Source organism: Octodon degus, unplaced genomic scaffold (assembly GCF_000260255.1).
Source record: "Octodon degus isolate 3935 unplaced genomic scaffold, OctDeg1.0 scaffold00069, whole genome shotgun sequence".
Taxonomy (NCBI): Eukaryota; Metazoa; Chordata; class Mammalia; order Rodentia; family Octodontidae; genus Octodon; species Octodon degus.
The window spans coordinates 1,630,023-1,635,803 of record NW_004524645.1 but is presented as its reverse complement, the minus strand read 5'-3'; the positions used below and the strand labels follow the sequence as shown (position 1 = coordinate 1,635,803).

The 5,781-nt window shown below is 36.7% G+C and overlaps 1 pseudogene; it reads left to right on the top strand.

Annotated features, from left to right (window-relative positions):
• Positions 1–2,708: 2,708 nt before the first annotated feature.
• LOC111817760 overlaps positions 2,709–5,781 on the top strand; it is a 12,988-nt pseudogene continuing 9,915 nt past the window's right edge.

The window sequence follows — 5,781 nt, the reverse complement described above, 5'->3', positions numbered from 1 at the left end:
ACCACTGCCTTTTCCTCCTCCCATTCTGTCATATGCACCTTGTAGCTCATCTATCTCTTAGATAAAGCCAAGCACCTCTTTGACCTCACCTGCTTTACTCCAGTGGCCACACAGAATTCCTGTTTTTCTGTGTCCAGTCTGAAATCACATCCCTCCCTCTGTCTTGACTCCAGGTATACATACCCACTGCCCAGCAAGAATTTAAACATTAATGACTACAAATATGGGCTAATAAAATGTAAAAGTCTATTAAGATTATAAAAATATGTCAGTGAATAAAATTCTTGTACAGGGTGAACTGCTCTCATTTGTAGCAAGGTTGAGACATTGAAGACTGAAAACGTGCTGTCTGGGCATGGATTACATCCATCTGTGTGGAAGTTGAGGAAGCAGGTTTTTCCTGTGCTGAAAGTTGTCCTTGGGGTTTAAGAGAGCAATACTAAACCCCATGACCAATCTGGGCACCCAGGGTGGAGGTTGTTCACCTTTGCACTGTGGTGCTTGTCCGGTGCAAAAATGAAAATGGCATACAAGCTGGAAAGTGAAAAAGACAAGGGTCTTTCTTCCAAGAATATCTGACACACTGTTGCAATTTATTTTTCAAGAGGAAGAGAAAAGGAAAAGAAATAGCAAGAACTAAGACAAAGCAAAGAGACATAAAACAAAAAAATGGACAGAATTTCAAAACAATAGGAAATTAAAAATAGTTGTTATATTACATATGGATAGCATCAAATTTGTTGCTCCAATTATCAGATACAGGTCTGCAAGATTGATCAAACCATTGAACATTAACTCTCTCTTTCAATAAACTGTATTTTTTTCTCTGACATTTTTATTTTTTAGTATATTTTAAGACTATAAAAATAATAGATAAGATACAAGAAAAAATATACATTTTTAAAAAACTACATGGAAATTATTCAACAGTGATTGTTAAATTGCACATTACTGTTTTCAATGTAGTTGCTCAGATTACAAAGATTAGCATACAAAATTGGCTAAAGTAAAAATTTTAAGCAATAACTGCTATCTTTATATATCTAATAGAAATTAGCAGCACAACCATCTTACCTGTCCTGTGTATATACTTATACGATTTTTCCACTTCATTTATTCCTATTTTTGTTTTGCTCACTGAGTTATTCATTCTTATCATCACTTTCTTTCAGTTTTACTATATCTACCATATCTTTCAGGTTTTTAAATAATTTCAGATTGCACATTAGGGAGAGAATAGGATGTCTACACTTGGAGCTTGATTTATTTCACTTATGAGGATAGCCTCTGGTTGCATATGTTAACCTATAAAACCCTCACATTTATCGTTCTTTATAGCTGAATAATGCTTCATTGTACAAAACTATCACAACTTTTTAAATCCATTTATCAGTTGATGGACATTTGTGTTGTTTACAAGATTTACCTGTGACAAATAGTGATGCTATAAACATGGGTGCTCATATATCACTGTGGCACAGGGTCCAGTTCTTCTGGAAAAATACATAGAAGGGGCACAGCTGGCTTGAATGGAACTTTGAAGGCTAGGGCTTTCTTTTCAAGATTTATTTATTTATTTATTTATTTGGCACAGGATCTCACTATGCAGCTCAGCATAGACTCGTAGAAATCCTCCAGTTTCAGCCTCTCCAGTGGATTATAGGTATGGGCTACCATGACTGGTTTCGGTGGCTGAGATAACACAGGGCTGGTGTGGCTTTCAGTACCAGAAATCACACCTGGGTTGTCGTGCTTGCCAGGCAGGCAATTAGACCGCCAAGCTATCTACCAGACCCTCCAATTTTTTTGTGTAATCTCCATACTGATTTCCATAGGGTTTGTACAGTCTGCACACTTACCAACAGTGGAGCAGTGTTCTTGTTTTTCCCACAACTTTGACAACAGTTGTTATCAGTTTATTTATTTATGATAGACATTCTTTCTGAAGAAGAATGGCTTTTAAGCATTGATTTAATTTGCATTTCTCAAATGACCAGTGCGGTGGAACATTTTCTCAGGTATTTCTTTGCAATTTGTATTTCTTCCTCTAAGTGGATAGTCAATTCAGATGCCCATTTCTGAATCGAGTCTTTGAATTTTGGAGAACTGATTTCTTCTTTAGCTCTTTACGTATTCTAGATAGAAATCTTTGAGTGACTATAGATTAAGACTTTTTTCCCCAATTTGTGTGTTTTTCTTTTCACTCTGTTGGTGATTTCTTTTGATGTGCAGAAATGTCTACATATGATCCCTACTGTTTATTCTTTGAAATATTTCCCTGGCAGTTTGTTTTTGTTCCTGATCTCTCTCCCTACCACTATGTCTTCAAGATTTCCACCTACTTGACTTCCAGCCCCATAGCTGTGCACCGGCTCCTGCGGCCACTCGTTTCATGTGATCCTGGATGAAGGCAGCCCTCCGCCCCAGGGAGACATCAGATTTAAGTGAGTGATTTCAGATATAACTCACACTTGTAAGAGGGCCTTTTAAAAATAAAAAAAATGATTCTGTGCATGAGAGCAAGTTACTGCTGCTTACCATTCAGAGACTTACAATCAATTACCTGTATTGCAATAAAGGAATCATATATTGAGCAAGACACATTTTTCTATTTATTTTGGAGAGCCTAATAAACTATTATTACAGTTTCTCTACTGACTTTCAAAAGTTTTCAAATTTGAAAGAGACATCTTTGCAATTAGCACAACATGAGCATTGCCAGAACAGGGAACCCTGCTACAGTGGGTCTGTCCAGTTAAAATGGCCAGCTGAGGGGCCTTGTGAAGCCAGTGGTGGCCCTGGAGGAGGGGACACACAGACACAGCAACAGAAGAACCTGTTGAGAACCAGCAACACAATCAATAATGGCACAGCAGCAATCACAGTGTATGACCACCACTATAAAGCCTGGAGAGGACTGGAAAAAGACTTTAAAACTCCCTGCAAAGGATTTAGGACTACCCAACTCTGACAAAGGCAAACAAAAAGGGGATATAAATGAAGGACCATTTTGTAGTACATATATATATATATATATATATAATGCTTAGCATATACAGCTACTTTCTCTTAGCTCAATGAGAAGCTTTGAGCTAATACTGTTTAGACAAGATACCATGTCTGCATCTTGTACTATGAATAACTACTGCAAAGACAACAATATGCAATGTATTAATTATTGTAACTGTCCTACTAACCTGTTTTGAAACTGTCTCATTGCTACTTCTTTGTCAATAATATTTTTCCCATAATTTTATTGATCAGCAAATAGCAAGGAGACAGTTTCAAATCAAATTGGTAGGACAGTTTCAATAGTTAACACATTGCATACGTTCTTCCCAGTGGTTAATTGCTGTACAAGATACAGACATGATATCCTATTTACAAACAGGATTAGAACAAACCACTCTATTAATTAAGAGAATGTAATTATATATCTGTCATAACCACTTTGAATACATAGATACAAAATGGACATTGATCTGTATACCCTTTTTTGTTAAGTTCCATTATTTGAATATTATAGGTATGTAAACTCAGCAAAATATTCTAACAGTGTCCAGGAGCCCATAATAGTATTGGGTCTTCCGCTTCACTGGCAATGTCAGATATTGTTGACCTCAGTCCCCTACAGCTCAACATAACAGCATGGCTTTACTTCTTATATTTCGTTTTTATACTTTTCTGCTGGATGGTTAAAACCAAGGTGAAGCAGGACCTATGCAACAAGAGTTGTAGCTTTTGGGTCTGATAAGGTCAGTGAAATCCCCTCAGAATTTATCCTGAGATCCTGTACCTCAGATTGTAGAACCTTTGTCAGTGTCAGCCATGTGGATGAGTCACGGCAAGTGGTTGGCCACTGTGCTCTCTGTGAAAGCCTGAGAGAATGTTTTCTCTCCATGTGACTCTCCTTAGGCACACTCTACATCATCGATCACCTTCCTCTTTGGCCCCATAAACTTCTTGATCAGAAAATTTGGGACACTACTGAGTTACATGGTGTTACAGTACAAGTTCTCATATGTGCTGAGTCTTAATTGACTTCAGAAGGCTAGGGCCAAAATGTTGGCTTTCTTTGCAGCCCTCCTTTTTCTCTAATTTTGGTCTGCAAACTTAGGTTGTTAACCATCCAGAAGACAAGCTCATTGTTATTACCGTACATGTTAGGCTGTTAAGCTTAATCTCACTATCTGTCTGCATTTCAAACATCTTAGGCATAATATGGAACAGGTATTTTTCATCAAGTATTGATATGTTGAAATATAAGTACCTACAGAATATGATAAAAAATTAAAAAATTAGAATATATTTTTAAATAGACATAAAGAATTATATACTTCTTATGCTTACACATAAGTCCAAAAATCTCATCATATACAACCTTGAAGCAGGATAGTCCCACAATATTCCTTTTCCTGTCTCTTGCTTTCCTTCACCACCTCCTTCTTCTTGAACAACCATCTACCTGAGAGACATCATAGCAGCAAGTGGCATGTCATGACAAGCAGCCCATATTCAGAAGACCAGAATGAATGGCACTCCAAGCATGAAATCACTATTACAGTTTACCATCTGCAGTGCAGAAGCTTAGTTCACAGGTATCAGTATATATATTTAGTCAGGGTGAGAATCTTTCCAATTAACTACTAGATTAAAACATCTTCTGAAGATTCTCAGGATCATTGCCTTGCCCATCTTCTACATATAACTGTATGGCTTGTCTTATTCATGTTTCCTACCTCTTCTCCATTCCCTCTCTTGATTAGTTAGTCCTTGAGATCCTTCTTTCCTTTTGCTTGTGTTGTATATTTCTATTTTTATTTCTTCTTTTGAGTTCTTATACTAGGGAGAGTATACGATATTTACACATGTGTGTCTGGTTTATTTCACTTATGAGGATATTTTCAAGTGGCATCTACTTCAAGATAAAGGCTTTGAGTTTATCATTCTTAATAGCTGAATAATACTCATTGTGTAAAAAAATACCATATCTTTTTCAACCATTCCTGCGGTGATGGGAATCTTGGTTGTTTCCAAGATTTGACTATCACAAATTGTGCTGCTATAAACATAGGAACATATATAACACTATGATATGGTGTTTTCAGATCCTCTGGGAAAATTCCCAATAGAAGAATAGCTGATTTAAATGGGATTCCAGTCCAAATTTTCTAAGGAGTTTCCATACTGATTTCCATAACGGTTGCAGCAGTCTACATTCCCACCAGCAGTGGAGAAGTTTTCCTTTTTCCCCAGAGCCTCTTCAACATTTGTTGTTGGGTGATTTCTTTATGATAGCCATTCTTTCTGGGGTGAGATGATATCTCAGTGTTGTTTTAATTTGCATTTCTTGGATGGATAGTGATGTGGAGCATTTTTTCATGTATTTATTCGCTTCTTTTATTTCTTCCTCTGTGTGTGTTCATCTCGGATGCCCATTTCTAGATTGGGTCTTTATATTATGGGGCCCTAGTGTTTTTTACTTCTTTATGAATTCTAGAGAACAGACCTTTGTCTGAGTATTTATTTGTCATGACTTTTTCCAAATTTGTGTGTTACCTTTTCACGTTGTTGGTAATTTCTTTTGACGTGAAAAACCTTCTCAGTAAGAGCAGGACTCAATTGTTAATTCTTTCAACTGTTTCCTGTGAGATTTGATTTCTGTCCCTGAACTCTTTGCCTACCCCTATGCCTTCAAGAGTTCCTCATACTTTCTCTTCCAGGAGATTTAGTGTCTCTGCTTTAATGTTTAGATCTTTAATCCATTTTGACTTTAGTTTA